General features: G+C 37.5%; 1 protein-coding gene across 4 annotated transcripts in view; it reads right to left on the minus strand.

Annotated features, from left to right (window-relative positions):
* LOC149077872 (putative Na(+)/H(+) antiporter nhx-9) overlaps window positions 1-21839 on the minus strand; it is a 160384-nt gene that overhangs the window by 59451 nt on the left and 79094 nt on the right. The window contains exon 1 of one of the 4 annotated variants that reach the window (XM_089241477.1): window positions 15594-16143. The exons of the other annotated variants lie outside the window; for them this stretch is intronic. The gene's annotated coding sequence lies outside the window, so the exon portion shown is untranslated. Of the gene's footprint in view, window positions 1-15593; window positions 16144-21839 lie in introns of those variants that run through there. 4 annotated transcript variants of the gene reach the window in all.

A 21839-nucleotide genomic window follows, 5' to 3' on the forward strand; every position in this document is an offset into this window, starting at 1 on the left:
CGTAAGAGATAATTACAGCATAGGCAAAAGTGATAATTCCAAAATTAATGAAAGAATTAATGAAAGATATAATGAAAGATATAATAATAAAGTTAATGAAATAATGAATGAAAGATGTAATAATAAAATTAATGAAATAATGAATGAAAGATGTAATAATAAAATTAATGAAATAATGAATGAAAGATGTAATAATAAAATTAATGAAAGACAGATAATTCCGAAATTAATGAAATATAATTTCAGAATTAATGAAAGAAACAAATCCAGAATTGATGAAAGCAATTATTTCAAAAGTAACGAAAGAAATAATAATTAATAAAGGCAATAATTCCAGAATTAATGAAAGAATATTCAAAAAATAATGAAGGAAAATTTCAGAATTAATGAAAGAATATTCAAGAAATAATGAAGGAAAACTTCAGAATTAATGAAAGAATATTCAAGAAATAATGAAGGAAAACTTCAGAATTAATGAAAGAATATTCAAGAAATAATGAAGGAAAATTTCAGAATTAATGAAAGAATATTCAAGAAATAATGAAGGAAAATTCAAGAAATAATGAAAGAAATGATTCCAGTATTAATGAAATAAATAACTTAATCTTTTTTCATCATTAGATGAGTTCTCTATCCTTTTTTTAAATCTTTAAAACCCAATATTTAGAGACCGAACTGTACATTTCTATGGACGAATTGCCAGGCAAGAAGTTTGTTTTGACCGAGTCACGTCATTTCGTTGCATTTGATGTCGCTGCAGTCGCGATGGCTGGATGCTGCTCCCTCCAGTAATATAATCTCTGTCGTCTGCTTCTCCCCAGGTTACTTGTTTTGGACGTCTCCTTGTGTCCTGAAAAAAATAACTGAACTGACAGTTCAAACTTCCAGTTCTGTTTGTGAGCTTTAGCTCGTAGGGAACCGACTTTTTGTCTGTCGTCTGCTCATTAAGAGGCTCTTTGTTTTCGACGCCTCCTTACGCTCAAATAAAATAACCGAACGTATAGTTTAAATTTCCAGTTCAGTTCACGAGCTTTGTTTATAAGGAACTGAGCGGAATAAAGAATATATTTTTTTTAATTTGAACTTCATCATCACCACGTGAGTCACTTTTAAATTTGACACTAGATGGAAGCACATTACTATAAAGTGGAGTGTGGAAAAATTCACTTTTTACGATTTTAACTGTCATCTGCTTGTGTTTTGGATGTCTCCTTGGATCTTGAAAAAACCGAACTGGAAGTTTGATCTTTCAGGTGAGTTTATAAGGAGCAAAGCTGAATGAAGGCTTTAGTTTTTTATACCTGAGCTTCGTCATCACTACATAAGGCAAACTTCTGATTTTGAAAGTAGATAGCAGTACCAACAATATTTTTAAACACAAGATATACGGAAGACTGGATGTTGTGAAGATATTTATTATTTCAGATGTTTATTTTTTAAGGAAGGAAAAAACTCATCTCTGCCTCTACCGGGAGTCGAACCCGGGTCCCTCGATTGCCGGACGAGTGCTCTGAACACTCTGAACTATATACGCTCTAGCGAAGGAAAATCTCTATCTCCTCTGTAGCTTAGTGGTCAGAGCACTCGTCCGGCAATCGAGGGACCCGGGTTCGACTCCCGGTAGAGGCAGAGATGAGTTTTTTCCTTCCTTAAAAAATTAACATCTGAAATAATAAATATCTTCACAACATCCAGTCTTCCGTATATCTTGTATTAACAAGTGGAGAGCGACATTCATGTCAAATATTTTTAAAAATGAATGTCTTAAAGTATTCTGGAGTATTAAAGTAATTTTAATTCCCTTAAAATTGTTAGTGCCATTGTGATTTCGCTGCAAATGCTACAAGGCAACAAAAAAAAATAACTGCTTTAGCGGACGGCGTAATATTTCGAGTCACCCGGTATATATGGGTTTTGTCATTGCGTAACGCAGTGAAAAAAACTGTTCATGTGATCATAATAATGATTCATTATCTGGATTTCAAGCCCATCGGATAATATAAATAATCAGATTTTCAAATAATAAAATTATCAGTTTGTTGACTTCAATTTCGATACGGTGAAAATCTGATATTTCTTTGGATGTGACAAGCTACCTTCAAGTGGCTTTTTGGTTCAAAATGTGGCCGCTCCCTCGCAGGCAAACGAAGCAACGTGCTTGTTGGCTTAAACACAACACAATATTTCACATAATATTCCGTACTATATTTAATATACAGGGCACGTAGATAACGGGGCATATGACATTTTACTGGCGAACCATTGGTCCTAGAGACATACCTCCAGTTGGAAAAAGTACTCGAATAATGTGTAGTACTCAGATATTTGATTCACGTTTCCAGGGGTTATATAGGGGTTATGTTAACTTTTTATGCGTACACCCTGTGCCCCAAAACCCAATTGGAAAGTTGTTTCCCGGTCTCCAACAAAAACATTCATCGTTTCTGAGCTCAATATTCACTGAGATATTCGAAGAAAGTTGAAAAAAAAAAACATCATTAAATGCGAGGAAACTATTCTACCCGCATTTAATGCTGTTTTTTTTCCCCCAAAATTTCCTCAATTTTTCGAATTCGCATATCTCGGTGAATATTGCACTTAGAAACGAGAAATTATTCTAGTTGTCATCGGGAAAGACAGAGAAACAACTTCTTCAAGGAAACAGTTATTTTCCGGATATTATGCTGAGGTGAGCTCGGAAAGAAAAGTCATCACGTCTCCGCCGGGACTCGAACCCAGGCCTCTTGCATACCGGGCAAGCATGCTGCCAGAGGCCTGGGTTCGAGTCACGGCGGAGACGTGATGACTTTTCTTTCCGAGCTCACCTCAGCATAATATCCGAAAAATAACTGTTTCCTTGATATCTCTGGCTGAGAAAGAAGCCATCTATATCTCTCTAAACAACTTCTTAATTGGGTTTTTTGGCCCACGGGGATGGTATAAAAAGTTGTTTTTTAATTCTATAACTAGACAACCCCTTACAACATGAATGACATATCTGAGTTGGACACGTGATTTGGATACTTTTTCTAGTTGGGTATGTCTTTAAGACTAATGGCTCACCAGTAAAGTGTCATACTCCCCGTTACCCATGCAGCCTGCATATACACGTAAAAAAATAGTTTGAGACGAAATACAGTCGTTTCTCGTTTTAACGAATACCGTTATAACGGAAAAAAATATCGTTTTAACGAAAACTTTTCTAATCCCCCGGATAAGTTTACATAGGAACAATATAAAAATCTCAAATTCCTTGTAACGAAATTTCTTCATTACTCCGGTCTCTTGGAGTTCATTATAATGGGGTTGACTGTATTCGCACCAAAAAAATCTGCAATTTGATGTGAAAGCAGTCCTTTTTATAATAATTATGTCATTTTACTTTTATAAATTTAAGAAGGAAACAAAAGAAAGAAAGGGTGGGGAGAAAAAAAGAAAAATGGCCAAGAGGGGCTCGTTTGTGCGTAAATGCCTTGAAAATCCACTTGTGCGCAAGGGGATTCGCGCCTCACTCTCAGTTTTATGACAAAATTTCACATTTATGAGACGTATGACTACAGTCACGATTAATCTCTATATGAAGCTTTCAATATTAAAATATTACATTTATACGAAGCACAATTCAAATTATTTGACATTTTCATTTCGAGTCGAACTCCAAATCTTTGGCATTTAGACATCATTTCCAACTATCAAATGCACGAGGTTTTTGCAGATTGTGAAAAATTGTGTACGAGTGCATGAAATCAGGATGAATTCAATCCTTGAATGCGATTGGTACAAGGTGGTTTACTTAGAACTTTGATCAAATGCTCGCGAGCACCAAATCGGACGCGAGCATCAAGCACTCTGGTTGCTTCAGGGAGCGCCATGGTGCTCGAGAGTAACGGGTTGAAAATACCTGCTCTATATGGTCTCTCGTATATTTGACTTTGGTATTCGACTATACACGGTCAAAAAAACAACATCTACATTATACAAACATATTTTTCGATTTTTTTCTGAAATTTTAGAAAGTGCATCGTTTTCTGCCATCTCATTGCAAAATACTGTTACAAGTGCAACACATTTATTTTCCCCTAGTAAGAGTTGATTCCTTGTTGGTGTCATTTTTTGAGAGCTTCTGAAATTTCACGTGTTTAAAGGTTCAAGTTATGGTTCTCTGACGGGGGAGGGGGGTACGAGGATTCCAGAGATGCTTTGGTGGTGCGTGGTCTAAAAAGGGTTAGGAGCATCTTCTTTGTTGAAGAATTATATCGAAATATATACGATTCATTATCAAATTTTGTCGAAGCAATGATAGCCATAGTATCAGGTTACGTCTGCAAATAATCTCGTAAAAATTCATCCAAGTTAACCACTAATGACTACGCTCATCATTTATACTCGAATATCCCTGAAAGTGTCATTGTGACTATCATAAATCAATCAGGGGATATCGAAAGAAGTTTCGACCGAAGTTATGATAATTATGATAAATTTTTATGGATTCTTTCTTATTGGGGGTGAAGGCCATGTTTCTCATTGGGAAGCAAAATAATATCAAAGAAATCACTACGCTTTTGCACTCTATAGATGACTCGTTTGGCCATTCACTGCAACTGCTTTGTCCCTCCTTCGGCCAAACTCATTCTTGCACACTTTTCAGTCACTCTATTGGTCACTCACATGTTTGCAAAAATCTCAAGCTCTCTCTCTCTCTCTCTCTCTCTCTCTTTTGATCACGCCTACGCTAGCACACTCTTTTGGTCACTCACAAGACTGCAGACTCTCTAGATCACTCACATAGTTGCACATTCTCCAGATCACTCTTTTGGATTCTCCCTGACTTGATCCCTCTCAATATATCACTGTTTTGGTCACTTGCTAACATGCTTATTTTTCCTTTTTAGGTCACTTTCATGTTTACACATACTATAGGTCAATTTTTTCGGTAGCTCAAAGACCGGATTCCTCACTCCCTAGGTCACTCAATTGGTCGCTCAACGACTTCATTACTTCCTCCCTAGGCCATTCTTTTGGTCATCTCCATACTTATCAGGCGCGAATCCAGGACGATGTGTCGGCAGGGGCGAATTTTGTAAGTCGGTTGGATCGTCCCGTATTTTACGGAACAGACAAATTGTCCGATATTATTCGTCTGCTGGGAGGGGTGTTCGTTCCTATCACCCTCTCCCCTCTAGATTCGTTCCTGTGACATTAAAGAGGTCAGACATGAAAGACTTGGAGGGTGATAATGAAAGCTTGGGGGACCATGATGGTGAACACGCCAAGTTACATATATATATATATATATGCATACTCATTAGATCAGTCAACTCCATCATTGACGCGGGGAAGGGGGCATTCCCCGTGCTCTCCCGTACCTATGCTCATAGCCTGAGCGAAGGCAGGCATCTTAGTTCACGAATCAAGCTAAGCTAGATATCGTCAGCTCAGAATCAGGCATCTTCGGATTCAAATGGAGGCGAAAACAAGCATCTTCAGCAGCGAATAAGTGGAGGAAGGCGGATCCACACACAAGGCGACGCGTTCTGGAGAAGTGACTTATTTTGTAGCATTGGATCACCCCGTATTTTTCGGGGCGATTGGGGCGATCGCTCCTCACTGGATCTGCGCTTGGTGTTTACACACTCGTTTTTAGTCACTACCGTACATTCTAGCAGTTGTGGTCACTCAGATTATTGGACATTCTCTAGGCCACGCTTTTGGTCACTCAATAACACGTTTCCTCGATTTTTTGGTCACTTTCATTCTTGCTCACACTGTAAGTCACTCCTTTGGCACTCACACGATTCTTCGCTTCCCGGGTCACTTTTCTTGGTCACCTTGATACCTGCACACTCATTGTTTTTGGTCACTACCATGCTTGCACGTTGTTTTGATAACTTACATTCTTGCACGCCGCCCAGGTCGTTGTTTTTGTTATTTAGTGACCTATGATCTTTATGCAAAAGCGATTTATGGTTCCGCCATCGACCATACTGATTGAACATGTGCATTGACATTGAGCATTTTAATTATATAACTTTGAGCACCATCAATTGGGCCTCGGAGCTTTTTGTTACGACCCGCCAAACATTAATGAAATCGTTAAAAAGATTGAATCAAAAAATACTTTGATAAATCCCGCAAGTTACTGAAAAAGTTAAGGGTCCCCGAAGCCCGAATAATGCTTTGGGCCCTGAGATTACATATATTTTAGGACAGGAATGCCTGCATCCAAAAGGCCTACGTAATTACAGAAATTTCCGAAATGCCGAAAAATACCTTGATGAAAATCGAAAATAATCTCCAGGTATATAAAAAACAACTTCCGGAATTAATAAAAGACATAATTTCAGAATTATTTAAATCATTTCATAAAAAATTCTAATTAATGGAAGAGGAAATCCATAACTACTGAAACAAATAACTTCATAATTAGAGAAATATATAACTTGAGAATCAATAAAAGAAATAATTTCTTTTATTGAGACTCACTCCGATGGATATATATCGAAAAAAGCGTGTTTGTACATCGCACCCTCTATGTTCACGGATAGTGTGCGGAACCTTTATCTTGAAAAGAAAAGAGCATTCAGAGAGTATAAAAGTGGACGAGGTGACCTATCATTGTTTACTGATAAAAGAAAACTGTTGAAGAAAGCGATAAGGGATAGTAAAAAGGAAGTTGAATCTAGGTTGGCAGATAACATTGGCTCTGACCCAAAATCATTTTTTCGATACGTCAATAATGGATGTAAGGGGACAGTCGGCCCCCTCTCGATAGGAGGCTCTAGGCTAGAGAGCAATGTAGGCATGTGTAGTGCTTTCAATGACTTTTTCGCATCGGTTTTTAATGGAGATAATGATATTCGATATACGGGGTGTTGCATGGGGTAATAAAACCCTCAACGATATTCAAGTAGGAGACGTGGAGGTCATAAATCTTCTAAGAAATGTATGTGCAAGCGAAGCACCAGGACCAGATGATATCTATCCCAGGGTTCTCAGGGAAGGTGCTAATGAATTGTTGGGGCCAGTCGCACAGATATACAGGAGTAGTGTTGCTGAAGGTATCGTCCCAAGAGATTGGAAACTTGCTAACGTTGTTCCGATATTTAAGAAGGGTAGTAGTGATTTATCGTCCAGTGAGTTTGACGAGCTCCCTCTCGAAAATTTTGGAAATTATCATCAAAAGGCAGTTTGTGAAGTGGATAGACGAGAATAATGTATTGTCGGATAATCAGCAGGGGTTCAGGAAGGGGAAGTCATGTGTAACCTCCTTTGCTTCTATAATTACGTGACTAAGGCTTTGGGTAAGAGCAAAAATGTCGACGTTGTTTACCTTGATTTCCAGAAGGCATTCGATCGGGTCCAACATGGCAAACTCTTGAAGCGTCTACACGAGATTGGAATTGGGGGCAACTTGCTGAATTGGATAGTTGGATAGAATCGTGGTTAAGAGATAGCTCGCAACGAGTTATGGTGAACGGGGAATTCTCTGGTTGGACAGACGTCACAAGTGGAGTTCCTCAGGGAACTGTCCTTGGCCCCCCATACTTTTTTCACTTTTTATCGATAAACTCGATCAGGGTATCGATGGGATTGCTAGCAAATTCGCAGATGATGTGAAGCTAATGGGGGGTAATCGGGAATGAAAGCGATAGTAGTTGCTCCAGACCAACTTAAACAGGATTGCAGCATGGGCAAATGAATGGAGCATGACGTTTAGCGTAGATAAGTGCATGGTCGCTCATTTTGGTTCGAACAACCCACGGTTCTCTTACGAGTTGAATGGTGTCACTATCCCGGATGCAACTAGGGTCACCGATTTGGGAATTCTCATTGACGAGCGACTTAGGTTTTCTGAACATTGTTGAGCGGTGGTCAAAAAAGCGAATAGAATGCTTCGTCTCATTTTCAAAAAAGTCTCTTCGCGTTCTCCTAAAGTCATTCTTCCGCTTTTTCGAGGCTTAGTTCGTCCTGGACTGGAGTATGCTGTAAGGTTTTGGAGACCATACCTACAGAGGGACACAGACTTGGTTGAAGGGGTGCAGAGAAGAGCTACGCGTGTCCTTATTCGCACACAGGCCTTGAGTTATGAAGAGAGACTTCATTTTTTGAATATGTTTACATTGGATGAACGCAGGTGTCGAGGAGATATGATCGAAGTGTTCAAAATTTTCAATGGGATGGATAGGATGGACCATAAACTTTTAGTACACCGCCAATCAACTGCTTGTACAAGGGGACACCAGTATCGATTGGTGAGGGACAATGCAAGGTTATGGTGTCGCAGGGAATTTTTCTCTAATAGGGTTGTTAATAAATGGAATAGCTTACCCCCTGAGGTAGTAAATTGTAACACAATTGACACGTTTAAAAAGAAATACGATAAACATGTTGGGGTAAATGGAGAAGCTGTCCATACTTAGAATAAGACAACCATAAGTATTCTTTATGTGCATTGTATAATATTTTATCATGTGTATATGTTGTTTATAATTTGTGTTAATTGCATTTTTGATTGGGTTGCTGTTTTTTTTTAAATATATGACATCCATAGATATTTTATGGGCATCTTTTTATCAGCCACCTCTTTGGGCATTTTGCCTGTTGTGGCGTTGTATTTGTATTTGTATATATATATATATGTATATATATTTTTTTTATTTCACACAATAAGATTCTCATTCATTTTTCTTTTTGTATACTGTATATATAATATGGGAAGTGTAAGATAACAGATGAGATGCCATGGGGGGGGGGGGGGGCTCTCAATTGCTTTTAAAACATACCTCCATCCTAATATGTGTACATTTATTTTAACTAAACCCCGTGACTTCTCCTGCTCCCAATCCCCTCTCGTCTGTAATCACCACAAAATTTGTTAATCGCGACATTGACCCAATTGTCCGGGGAAAATATGTTGTAAAAATTTCGTATGTTTTTTTTTTTTTTTTTTGACACAGAATAAAGTGTTCCAGACTTTATTTTGTGTCAAAAGAAGCTGGACTGGAAGAGATCTCGGCAACGGGATAAGTCCAGTGGCAAATTTCTGGCGTTCATTCATTCATTCATTGTACACTGTTTTTGTCACTAGCGTGCTTGCACACCTTCTAGGTCAATCACATGCTTGCACACTTTATAGGTCACTCCCATAGTTGCACGCTCTCTAGGTCACTGTTTTGGTTTCAAACTGACCTAATCCCTTCTCTTATGCGTCATATTTTTTGTTGCACACTGACCTGATCCCTCTCTATAAGTTACTGTTTTGGTCACTCTACATCAAGTTCCTTTACTTTTCAATTACTTTCATGTTTGCACGCACTGTAGGTCCCTCTTTTGCCATTCACCGACCTGATTCCTCGCTCTCTAGGTCATCTTGTGGTCACCCTCATGCTTACATACTCTTTTTTTTTGCTCACTACCATGCTTTTACACTCTTTCGGTCACTCAAATTATTGCACACTCTCCAGTCACTACTTCCATTGCTCACGGACCTGATGCCTCTCTATGTGCCATTAATTTGATCGAAATAATCTCATAAAAATGTTCATTTCAGTAAACCAATCAATGACTATACTGATCATTTATATTCGAATATCCCTGGAAATGACACATTGTGGCGCTATCGTGAATCAGGACATACCGAAAGAAGTTTGAATCGATGCGATGATTATGATAAATTTTGATGGATTATTTCTTATTGTGGTTGAAGGCCGCCGTGTTTCACATTGGCACATAAATTAACACCATCTTCCGCTTGAGGAGAAATGGCTCGAGTGGCGGGAAAAAAAAAATGTAGCTGTTTGCCAGAGAAATCGTTCGAGAGGAGCCACGTTACTCGTCCCAGAATCGAGCGGAACACTCAATACGTCTCGAGACGACTTCGGATCGTCGCCGGTGAGTCCCGTCGAGGGGGCCCCCCCCCCTCCCCCACAAGAAAACAAAAATATATACGTATATATATGTATCCTAACGAATTATTCAGGCCTTGCCCTTGACCCACTCTCACGAAACACAACAACTAAAAAATAAATCTATGAAAACTCCAGAAAGAGCAGTTCTGTAACTTTTCTGGATCACATCCAAGTCCTTTTCCTTTCTCATCACTTCTTCAAAACAGACCCATTTGGGTTAGGACGCGATAACCCGGATGCGGAAGCTTGATTTACGGAAACGCATCACTGTGTGAAGTCACTATTTGTCTGCAGCATGAAATGCAGATGTTAATATGCTCTATGACCTCTATTTTGATGTGGGAGGGGACATGATTTGAAAATAGTGATTTTTCACGGACGATAAAATTCCATTTCAAATGATGACTTTGTTTTGTCTGCGCCAAGAAACCAACATTAGCCAGAGAAATGCATTCCCTTCTGTACAAAGCCTATAGAGATGCACGCGGATGTGAAGAAGAACGAGGTTTAGTTTCCCATATGTGGCAACACTACTGCAGAGACGCCAAAAATAAAAGGAGCAAGAAAATGCCTTTCGTATTGGAAATTAAGGAGCCTCTAACATAATATGGCCCGTGATACATATGGGGCTTTTTCCCGAAGCCCGAAAACTATTCTGAAAAAAAGGAAATTCCCACAATCCATGCAAGGAATAATAAGAAACTAATTTTATAATTAATGAGAAACAAATTTCAGAATTACTGGTAAATTACATTTCAGAATTAATGAAAGACATAAGTTCAGAATTTTATCAAAGAAATAATTTCAGAATTATTAAAAGTAATTTTAAGAACTTAATAATTATTATTATTTTCCAATTAATATTTTTTTTATGTTTTAGTAAGGATAGACCTAATATCGGATTTTTTTAAAATAAGAATTTCGTATTTAAGTAAAAATAAATGAATGGAATTGATATAAAATCTCGTTAAAAAGAAATAAATTTCAAAATCGATAGAATTTAATTTCCGCCCAAAAAGATATAATTACAGAATTGATAAAAATCAATTTTGGGGAAGGAAAAATAAATGATATCAGGATTGATAAAATTCATATGTAATGGAAGAAACAGTTTCAAAAGTGATAAAATTTACTTTTATTACGTTTTATTTTTATATAACTTCACATAAATACAAATACAACGCCACAACAGGCAAAATGCCCAACGAGGTGGCTGAGAAAAATATGCCCTTAGAAAGAAGGGAAATTGAAATTTTATCAATTCTGAATTGATAAAATTTATTTATGATGAAAATTAAATAATTCCATATCAGATAATTCGTATTCAAAGAAACATAAATGAATAAAATACGGATAAAGTCGCATTAAAGAGAGATATATTTCCACGATTGATAAAAATTCATTTTTTGACGACAAACAAATAATTACAGAAATAATAATTCACAATTAACGTAATTAACGTAATTAATTCACAATTAACGTAATTAACGTAATTAATTCACGATTAACGTAATTAACGTAATTCACGATTAACGTAATTAACGTAATTCACGATTAACGTAATTAACGTAATTAATTCACGATTAACGTAATTAACGTAATTAATTCACGATTAACGTAATTAACGTAATTCACGATTAACGTAATTAACGTAATTAATTCGCGATTAACGTAATTAACGTAATTAATTCACAATTAACGTAATTAACGTAATTAATTCCATATTAATGTAATTAACGTAATTAATTATCTATTAATGTAATTAACGTAATTAATTCGCGATTAACGTAATTAACGTAATTAATTCGCGATTACCGTAATTAACTTCCGATTAACGTAATTAACGTAATTAATTTGCGATTAACGTAATTAACGTAATTAATTTGCGATTAACGTAATTAACGTAATTAATTCGCGATTTACGTAATTAACGTAATTAATTATCTATTAATTCAATTAACGTAATTAATTCGCGATTTACGTAATTAACGTAATTAATTATCTATTAATTCAATTAACGTAATTAATTCGCGATTAACGTAATTAATTCGTAATTAATTCGCAATTAACGTAATTAACGTAATTAATTATCTATTAATTCAATTAACGTAATTAATTCGCGATTAACGTAATTAATTCGTAATTAATTCGCAATTAACGTAATTAACGTAATTCACGATTAACGTAATTAACGTAATTAATTCGCGATTAACGTAATTAACGTAATTAATTCACAATTAACGTAATTAACGTAATTAATTCCATATTAATGTAATTAACGTAATTAATTATCTATTAATGTAATTAACGTAATTAATTCGCGATTAACGTAATTAACGTAATTAATTCGCGATTACCGTAATTAACTTCCGATTAACGTAATTAACGTAATTAATTTGCGATTAACGTAATTAACGTAATTAATTTGCGATTAACGTAATTAACGTAATTAATTCGCGATTAACGTAATTAACGTAATTAATTATCTATTAATTCAATTAACGTAATTAATTCGCGATTAACGTAATTAATTCGCAATTAACGTAATTAACGTAATTCACGATTAACGTAATTAACGTAATTAATTCGCGATTAACGTAATTAACGTAATTAATTCACAATTAACGTAATTAACGTAATTAATTCGCAATTAACGTAATTACCGTAATTCACGGTTAACGTAATTAACGTAATTAATTCGCGATTAACGTAATTAACGTAATTAATTCACAATTAACGTAATTAACGTAATTAATTCCATATTAATGTAATTAACGTAATTAATTATCTATTAATGTAATTAACGTAATTAATTCGCGATTAACGTAATTAACGTAATTAATTCGCGATTACCGTAATTAACTTCCGATTAACGTAATTAACGTAATTAATTTGCGATTAACGTAATTAACGTAATTAATTCGCGATTAACGTAATTAACGTAATTAATTATCTATTAATTCAATTAACGTAATTAATTCGCGATTAACGTAATTAATTCGCAATTAACGTAATTGACGTAATTAATTCGCGATTAACGTAATTAACGTAATTAATTCACAATTAACGTAAATTAAAGAATCGATAAAAATCATTTTTAATGTAAAGGGAATCACAGAATTGATAAAAATTGAATTTTTACGTAGAAAAATGTATTCCAGAGCTAACGAAATGCATAGTCAAGGAACGGATTAACCTTTGAAAAGCTGAGGACTTCTGTGTAAAAGGAGGAACAATGACATCGCACAACATCCATTCAAATGAAACTCGTTATCAATATGTTCTTCATTTTAAATCTCAGAAAACTACATATAGTAAAAAATATTAACGTTTTATACATGGTCCAAAATAAAAATTATTTCAAACCCGGAGAGTAGACGGGGAATTTCCGATCACAAACTTAAGAAAACCATTTTCCAAAAGCAGTCTATTAATCTCGCTCCCAGGAACTACAACAACTTGAACGGTGATCTAAAAAATTATTAAAAACTTTAAACTCTTAAGAAATCTATTATCAACTATATAAATTACTAACAACATGAAATTTATTTACTTTAAATCAAAAATAATTAGATTCGGAAACTTTTTAAAACTATATTGAAATTGGAATTGGCTTGTGATTGCGAAAACCATGCTATTCACTCTTCTTTACATAAATATTTGCCACCAGCATAGATAATTTTTATAGCTTGCCCTGGACGGATCGCGATGGTCCCTTAGGGCACAACAGAAGTGGAGCATGTACGTTGTAAGTATTCGTTCGTATATGTGTCGTGTTGTAACTACTTTTTGAGTCTTTATGTGTGTGTGTGTGGGGTTAGGGATCATTCGAGTATTACGTCAGTATCGATGAAGAAGGGGTTTTCGATTTGCTGACTTTTGATGAGAAAAGGGAGAGTGGGGGGGGGATTTGGATGATGCTTACATTATCAACCACCCTTTATGGAAATATGAAATATTCTTAATGACATCTTACTCGGTGTGCCAGAAACGAGAAAAATCGTTCAATAGTTTGTGGGCACCTGCACCAACATTCTCCCTAATGATAGATCCCTTACAGAGCCACTTCAGCGATCTTTAAATGTTCCGCGGATCCTTCAAGTGCTCCGGAAATGTGTCCGGGCTGCTTAAGTGCTATGGAAATGTTTTCGGGCCGCTTAAGTGCTCTGGAACAGTGCAACGTATCACTCAAGTAAGTGATCCGTAATTATGCCACAGATCACTTAAGTAATTTGGGAATATTCCGTGGGTAACTTGAGTGATGTAGAACCGAATTGGGGGGGGGGGGACGCTTAAGAGCTCCAAAATTGTGCGTGCCACTCAAGGGATCTCTAAATGTGCCACGGATCATTTAAGTGTTCTGGAACTGTGTCAGTTACTTAAGTGATCTTTGAATGTGCCACGGGCCACTTAAATGCTCTGGAATTGTGCCATGGGACATTTAAGCCATCTGTAAATGCGCCGCTTAGTTCATTTTTACAAAATTGGTTTTGAGGTGGCAAGCCACATCACATAACCTTCAGGGCCACATTTGGTCCTTGGGTCAAAGGTTTACCATATATGGCTTAAAGGGTGGGTTGCAATGAATTTCTTAAAGAGAAATTTTGAGTACTCACCCTTCAAAATAGCATTGCAATAAACCGAAATTGATTCTATCAACATATAAAGGTGTTTTCTTTCGAAAGAAATGTGTCTTCAATGCCAATAATATATTCATGCACAGCTATTTAATAGCTTTTGGCAGCACATGGTAAGCTCCAGAATATTTTTATGCCTTAGAAACGTGCTCAGCATTTTGAGGTGAGAATTCTATACTAGGAGTTGCCAACCTTCTTCCAAGCCGTGCCAAAATCAAGATTATTTTCGATATGCATGCCACTCTACAAACTTTAGCAAGCAGATCATGGGTCCCGTTTTTACGGGAAACTAGCATTCTATCCGTTTCTGCAAAATATTGTTCAGCTGTGTTCTTATTTTTGTAAAAAATGTCCAATTTGTCACTGTTTTGAGTTCCAAATTGTTTTTGTTTTCGAGTCATGAATTCGATTATTGCAATGTAGATTGTGTATGTATAGCTTAGGTACTGTTGTATCGGTAGAAAAGTCCATCTTACCTACACCATGTTGGGCATAGACACCGGAACCTGAGGACTCAGGGTGCTTCGGCTCACCAACAATTTTTCTAAGAGAGCTTGGACCCTTCCCCCAAACATCTCCGCAAGCATTTATGGATATATATACAAAGTACTATTGTTTCATAGAATGCATGTCCATCATGTGTACGATCCTGAATCTCGCCCCATGAAAAATTGAACAGATTCGCATCGAACAGTAAGTCATCACACAATTTTTATTTTAGGAGTACCTACCATACAAAATATAGCTTTGGCAGCGAACAAGAGCGTAATTTATAAGAAAATAATTGTTTAAGAGTAGGAGAGAATTAGTTTGATCGTGTGAAAAATGAAATAAAATTTCTTTTAACTTCTTAAAAGCATTCTCGTGTCACAGTCCTGATAACATGACATGTTAATTGTGGTACACGCGCAAGCGGGTTTATCACCCTCTCTTCTATACGGAATGAGACTTGCCAGCCTGGCAGCTCGCGCATTCAAACACTGCTCCATCACATTTTAAATTGTAGGGGAGTCTCATGCTCGCTGAAAAAAATTACTTCATCACTTACTTTCTCCTTTGCTTGGAAGAAGTTCTTCTTCTGCACCATTTTTGGTGAGCAAAATGGCCTTTCACCACCTTATTTCATCTCCACAGTAATTGGTTATGAAGCATCTTTTCGAGACACATTATGCATTGCGCAAAAATTTGCTCTAGATACCTGCATTCGTTACTTTATCGAAAAACGAATTTATGACCAAAATGACACGTTTTTCAACAGCACTATGAAGATAACGTCGTTAACCTTTAACTATCCAAACTTTCCGGTATTTCGTTGGGGCAGTTTGTACTTTGTGGAGCCTCTTTCCACAAAAACGGAAGGCCCCGTGTATGATAGCTCCCGCAAGTTTCGAATACAGTTGCTCATAAGTTCTGCCGAGAAGCCGAATTCTTCTTCCTGTAATCGTAAGGGGCCGTTTTAAAAACGAAGTTATATCGAGTCCACCTCGACATAGGACGGCAAAAGGTTGAACTCAGCCACTGAAGAAACGAAGAAGCTCACGTGCATGGATTGAGAGGACGATTCCAGAAGGATCGCGATCTTTCGGACCCCATTCGCGTGCACGCTGTTGGGTTAACCAGAATAATACTCGAGATGGAAATTACTTCGAAGAAATACAGTCTAAGCGGAAAGAAACAAAATTTCTCAGGAAGAGGTTAACAAACTACTGCTCTGAGTTCCTCGTTGTTTGAAGATTCCTATTCGTATTTCAAGGACATACACACGGAAGAACGTGGTGCGAGTTGTTAAGTGGTCGTTCATTATTTTCTGGCAACTGTATGACTGCCAGCACAGAAAGAAAGAAAAGGAATCCCTAAAAATAATTCCGGCTTGTAGTTTTTTAAGTTTGCGGGGGAGTCGAGCCATGATTATGGTTGTTGTTGTTGTTTTTTTTGAATACGAGTTTGTTCGTAGACGCGTGATGAATAGGCAAGGGTCGAATTTGTTCTATGTAAAGACCACAAACTACTAACACCAAATCCGCGGGAGCTCTGTTGGGGGAAAAAAAAAGACTCGAGTCAGCAATGTCTACTTACTATGTTAATATGACGCGGAGACGCTTCCTTTATTTATAGGCAGCATTGAACAATATTTTACTGTTTCGACGCAGACGCTTGAAATAGCAGTTTTTCGTGTGCCTACTCGTGGTAAATATTACTTTCAAGTCAGCTTCTAGGTTAATAAAACGTACACGAACTGGGGAATCATCATCACATGGTGAAAATTTCCCACCGTCGTGATCTCATTATCATTTTCAAGAAATTACTGCTGTTAAACACTATTACTAAACCATACATGTACCTCGTTCGTATACCTCTGCGGTACCTCTAACGAATTGGTACATGTTGGAATGTGCGAGTATGTGTAGTGAAACCTGACGCGAGTTTATTTCTGTGTAATGCTTGTCATGTGTAGTGCTGCCATCTGCCATCAGTTTTTTCTAACTACGAGTGAAGTGTATTGATCGAATAATTGTATCGTTGTGTGTGTAGGCCTGTTTCTGTCCGTGGCGAGACTTTTCAATGAGGAGATCGGCTCGTATTTGCACCTCAAATTTGGGAACCACAGGAAACCAACTTCACTCGACCACCACAGCGGCTGCTGTTAAACACTGCAGAATGCTTTGGAAACGCCGCGTCTGTCATATGCAGATAAAATGAAGCTAAAGGGCACTGTGTGTGTGTGTGCAAAAAAAAAAAAAAAAAAAAAAAACTGTCATTTAATTCATCAATAGAGAAAAGCCGATAGTTGATCAAAATTATATCGTCATCCTCGATATTCACGTAGAATTCAGAGACGATGTTTGTCGGGGTCACCATAGTATTGGAGAATTTTCCACGAAATCGAACTGGGCGTTATCTCGGCAACGGGAAGAGTTCGCTAGCATAGTTCTGGCGCCCGTGTTTAGTCAAAGTCATATATCCATGACTCTGCCCCCCATATCCTGGGAAAGGGCTTCCTCATAGGCTGAGCTTTTTTTCCCCCCTAGTGAATTTAAAGTGTGAATAAATATAAGAATTGCTAATAACAAAAAAAGTAAGAATTGCCTTATAGCTTTTTATGTTTTCTTTCTTTCGGGGAAATGTCTTCCACGGGGAAATTACTACGGAATGAGTTGTGCCAGAAGGGCGCATGTGCACTTGACAGTGTCAGCGAGTATCTAGCACCCTGTGTGAATTCTTAAGCGCTGACATCTGTTTTTCAAACTGTGAGTGAAGTGTAATGATCTATTATTTGTACCGTTGTGTAGGCCTGATGGTCTTCTCAGTGGCAAGACATTTTAATGGGGAGATTGGCTCGCATTGACGTCTCGAAGTTGGGAACTTATTTCAGCCGGCCACCACTATGTCAACGATGGAGTTCGAGGGTCTCTGAGCTTGAGCCCTGCCAGCACTAACTTTGTTGGGGCCATGGTCAGGATAATATTAACGCATCGGCTTACCCAGACATGCACAGGGTGGAATTTTGATGCATGAGAAGGCTTATACATATCATGACCTTCCATATCAATTAATATTAACTGTGTCAGGCTTGTAGGGAAGTCTCAACACTTAGTTTCAACCCGGGAGAGGAAAAATGGTCATTATGTCCATGGTATGATATCCAACATTTTACATATTCATAGCTGCGATAAGAACATTTTAGATTTCGGATTATACCAAGTGCACTCATCTGCAGACTGAACAACAAATGTTGTATCAGGTTGGAGGTATAAATTATCAATGCACTTCGACCGATGAGAGTTGAAATTGGCACGAACTTGCCGATAAACATTGAAATTGTCCTTGCGAAATTAGATAATAAAACTCCCCAAACCTATTTGTCGGATTCATATCTCTTGGATAGTTGTTATATATTCAGAACAACTTGATTTTGCCGGTTTTCCAATCATTGAGTTATCAAATAAAGATCCAAATATGCAATTACATTCTCCAACACAAAGTTTGGACTCCGTGAAATTTCGGATTCCGAAAAATTTGAATTAATGATGTTACGCACTACTTGGAACATCAATCACAGGCTGCGGAAATTCATTCCGCGAACTGAGCTTCTTTTTTTTTTCTACAGAAAACAGCCAATGACGAAAGCTTTCCGAACTGAGATCAAAAGATTAAGGAATTCTCTCTCCTCATTTAATATTCGAAAGGGTTTTCCTTTTGAAAATCCAGTCATGTCCGAAGCATAAGCCTTTTTTTTTTCTGCGCAAACTACGGATTAAAGTCACAAGTCTGCGTTTTTTTTCAAACCCATATCCTAATGATACTATTCATAAAGAATGAGCATCTCAAGGACGCAGACCTAAAGATCAATATATCGCTTCAAAGAGAAACTTTTCTTCAGAAAGAGAAGTAAAATAACACGCAATACTGTCATCGCATGTTGAATTTTATACAATAACATGGTTCCCTCATACGTTTGAGGGGGGGGGGTGGAAAGTGGTCTCTCGAAAATAACTGTCTACTGACTATTGCATTTACATTAATTATAACATTTCACGTTTGCGATAACGCATCGTAATGACACTAATACAGTGAAATCCTACTACATGGCCCAAATAGCATTTGATGCCTACACTGAGGCTTTTACGATGCTTAAATATGATTCCATTGAATGTGCTTTTGATTAGCTTGAGTAGGACGTTTGGTTTGTGATTTCCTCATTAGGGTTCATCGTGTTATCACATCTAACGGAACTTATGCAGCTCGTAGTATAACGAACGCTGATGTTATAAGATGACGGTCGAAACAGACAAGCTTACGCGATGTGAACTGGATGAATTTCACATTTTGCAAACTGGATAAAAGCGAGATTCAAATATTAATTATTGAAAATAATAAATATTTTTTTAATCAGTTTTTCTATTAATATTTTGCATTGAATCCATATTAAAGTAATTGGTTTCGTTTCCCTTGTGGTTTCGAAATGGCATCAAGCCCATTAAAAGCGTTTTCTTCCTATCAAATTAATTCTATTCACGTGCATCCGTTTTAAATTACGATGAAATTTCTTCTTCCCCTCGTTTTCTCCAGTTTCCAGGGACTTGAGGCTCCACCTTGTATATACTTATTATGCATTTCCTTTATTCTTTGAACTTCTAGTCCATTAAAACCCCTCTTAACATACCCCTCTCATGCGGTCACTCCTATTATAATTATTATAATTTCATCGGATATAATAAAATCATGCATTTCAAACCCCTGATTAACGGCCTACCCCGTCTTTGACGGACGAATTTTTCCCATCCTGCCGGTGTCCGAACTAGAGAGATTTTACTATATTTACGCAGTTCGCAATGCTGTACGCCACTGAAGAATTCACTTCTAAAATGTCTATAATGGATTATTTGATTCTGATGCTTCTCATATGCAGATAGAGTGAGGTATATATATCTATGAAGCTGATTGAGCGGCTAGTGATATAAGTATTCATTTTAAGAGATCAAAACCCCACCAGAAAAAGCGAAATACGTTTCGTTTTGTTTTTTTTTTTTCATTCATGGCTTTTTTTTTTTGCCATATTTCCTTTTTGTGAGCCCCCCCCCCCCCCCCACCTTCAACCAGGACTTTCAGCTATTCAGGATTAAGACATTGTGTACTTCTTAACTAATACTGCGGCATAAGAGAAGGTGCAAATTAAGAGGTATTCGGGGAAGGTGTTCAATTAAGAAATAAAGTTTACAAAATACCTGGGCTTGATAATGTTAAAATACAGTAAGAGTCCTCTTCAATGAGACGAGACATCTCGCTCATTCCGCTTGGAGGTTTAAAATACACTCATGTCCATAAATTAAGGATAATGCCAGCTCCGGCAAATAAAGGTTCAGAAACAAAACAAACGTTACTTATTCATAAAGCCCATTTATTAAACAAAAGATAAAGACCAAAAACTATGGTGTATGTATGATACCATTCATAAAAAACGAAGTTTTTTGCTCCCTGGAGCAATTGTAAAAAATATTTCCTTTACAAAAACTTACTATTACATGGTTGGTATGATTGTTAATACATTGTATGTCTCCCATGCGATGAAATACAGTCCGTACAACGCCTAGGCATGCTGAGTATCAAATTATCGATCTGATCTTGGGGAAGATCACTCCACTCAGCAAGCAATGCTCTCTGGTACAAATGTAGGAGGTGGTTGACGGGCTGCAACTCGTCGGCCAAGCATGTCCCACACATGCTCTATCGGATTCAAGTCAGGTGAGAATGCTGGCCATTCCATACGGGTTATATCATCAGATTCAAGTCATTCGTTTACGATGTTTGCTCGGTGAGGACGGGCGTTGTCATCCATAAACACAAATTCGGCGCCCATGGCACCCCTAAACAAACGTACATGTTGTTCCAGAATGATGTCCCGATAAATTTGGGTTTTCATGGTTCCGGTTTGAACATGCAGATCTGTTCTGGAACCTAGTAAGTGTCTATAACTCTACTGTAGTAGCTGACAAGAGTATAATTCCACCCCAAACGAGCAATGCTGCACCACCGTAACGGTGTCGTTCAGTGATGTTGTCTTGGTGGTAACGGGTACCTGGCGTTCTCCATATGAAAGTCCGACGTGAATCAGACTGCAAGCCAAACCTGGACTCGTCGGAAAACATCAAACAAGCCCACTGTGACGATGTCCACATTGCATGTTCTCTACTCCAGGCTAATCGTTGCCGACTGTGAGTTGCCGTGAGCGGAACACATCTGACAGGCCTGCGAGCATATAGACCAATATCTCCCAAACGTCTGTGCGCGGTTTGCCTTGAAACTGTGGTACCCGTGGCTGCAGATAGCTGACGAGACAGGTCGGATGCTGTGCTCCGTCTGCTTCTTTTGGCAGTTACCGCCAAATACCGGTCTTCATTCGGCGTTGTAACTCGGGGGCGACTGTACTGTAACGTCTACTGACATTTCCGTTATCTTGGAATCGTTGGCAAAGCCTAGAGATGACACTTTGGGCAATTCCAAGTTCCTCGGATACTTCCATCTGAGTACGCCCACATTCCAGGCGGCCGATAATTCTACCACGTCAAAAATCATCCACATGCGTCCTCTGTGTCATAACTATTCGCTTATGGCACTGAGCGCCTAACAGAACTCCTGTGAACAATTTCACTTCTTTGCCACCATTCCTTATATACCCCCCTCTTACACTCTCGTCATTGTGACGTACTATCGGCATCATCTGGTGGCTTCCTGAAATTTGCATATCATTCTTGCAGATGTGTGTGATAATTCTACAGGTGAAATTTTTACTTTA

Source organism: Pholcus phalangioides, unplaced genomic scaffold (genome assembly GCF_987345545.1).
Source record: "Pholcus phalangioides strain wild (caught in Gottingen) unplaced genomic scaffold, Ppha-v1.0 ptg000014l_1, whole genome shotgun sequence".
Classification (NCBI taxonomy): Eukaryota; Metazoa; Arthropoda; class Arachnida; order Araneae; family Pholcidae; genus Pholcus; species Pholcus phalangioides.